This window comes from Diaphorina citri, unplaced genomic scaffold, assembly GCF_000475195.1.
Source record: "Diaphorina citri unplaced genomic scaffold, Diaci psyllid genome assembly version 1.1 scaffold657, whole genome shotgun sequence".
NCBI lineage: Eukaryota > Metazoa > Arthropoda > Insecta > Hemiptera > Psyllidae > Diaphorina > Diaphorina citri.
Window position 1 is genome coordinate 58579 of NW_007378090.1, and position 1539 is coordinate 60117.

The following is a 1539-nucleotide window of genomic DNA, read 5'->3' on the forward strand; positions in this document are numbered from 1 at the left end:
GAAGTGTTGAAGCGTCTTCTTATTTTCTGGCTTGGAATGAAAATAAGAACTTGCTTTCGCACCTGATCGCCTGATCCATAATCCTGAACGAAAATGCTGATTGTAAAATACAGTATAGAAAGAAGGATAACTGCCTGAATTTAGGTACCTACCTATGACTTCTTTTACTTTCCTTATCCTAATATGTAAGGATAATCCTATAGGAAGGAAAGTAATCCTACGGAAAATGCTGATTGTAAAATACAGTATAGAAAGAAGGATAACTACCTGAATTTAGGTACCTACCTATGACTTCTTTTACTTTCCTTATCCTAATATGTAAGGATAATCCTATAGGAAGGAAAGTATAATCCTACTTAGGATTGCACCAATATCTTCTGCTGAAGAGATCCGGGTTAGAGTCAAAAAATTCATAAGAACAGAAAGAAAACAACTCCCACCTAGGTACATAGTTTCAAAATGAGAAGACCTTCCATACTTTACAAAGAAAAAAAAAGGAATTATTTTATTTTTCAAAAATAAAATGTTGGAAAAAATATAATATCAATTTTAAATTCATATTCAGTCTAGATCTTTATCCTACTTAGGATTGCACCAATATCTTCTGCTGAAGAGATCCGGGTTAGAGTCAAAGAATTCATAAGAACAGAAAGAAAACAACTACCACCTACATAGTTTCAAAATGAGAAGACCTTCTATACTTTACAAAGAAAAAAAAGGAATTATTTTATTTTTCAAAAATAAAATGTTGGAAAAAATATAATATCAATTTTAAATTCATATTCAGTCTAGATCTTTGGATCAAACAATATGAACATGAACCTTATCACAAAGTTATTCTAATTTAAAGCTCAGAAAAGAAGCTTTGGAACGGCTAACAACCATCTTAAACGTCGAGCAAAAATGAATATTCAAAGAGCATCTCATAGTTGACTCAAAAATATATTATACCTTCTCTGGAGAAAAACAAAGTCATGCTCTATGACAATTACCCACTTCTCCTTGAAATTAAAGAGGACACAAAATAATAATAACCTACCTATTTGACAACATTAACATTGTTAAACGTCGAGCAAAAATGAATATTCAAAGAGCATCTCATAGTTGACTCAAAAATATAGTATTATACCTTCTCTGGAGAAAAACAAAGTCCATGCTCTATATGACAATTACCCACTTCTCCTTGAAATTAAAGAGGACACAAAATAATAATAACCTACCTATTTGACAACATTAACATTTACACAAATTGGATGAATTAGAAACCAAATTTTTGTTCGCATAGGCTAGCCACTCATTATCAGGTGGACCTGTCGTCAGGTCTACTTGATAGTGAGTGGCTGCCCTTAGTAATAAGTTAAGGGAGTGTAGTGACTTTAAAAGAAAGGGATGTAAGAGTTGTAAATTGAGAGCTAACAGCTATCAATCCTCGCAATCTATTGTACCGGCAACCCGCATGCATCACTGCATCAGTAACCTAGAGAAGCCGAAGAAAGGGGAAGAAGAGTATTGAAATAGAGACAATAAAGTGGAAATTAA

General features: G+C 32.7%; 1 long non-coding RNA gene across 1 annotated transcript; it reads right to left on the reverse strand.

Moving 5' to 3' along the window:
* Window positions 1–698: 698 nt before the first annotated feature.
* LOC113468147 lies at window positions 699–1250 on the reverse strand. The gene is made up of 2 exons (XR_003392000.1): window positions 1217–1250; window positions 699–1039 (listed from the first exon to the last, which is right to left on the reverse strand). It is a non-coding gene; the product is annotated as an uncharacterized LOC113468147 (long non-coding RNA).
* Window positions 1251–1539: the final 289 nt, after the last annotated feature.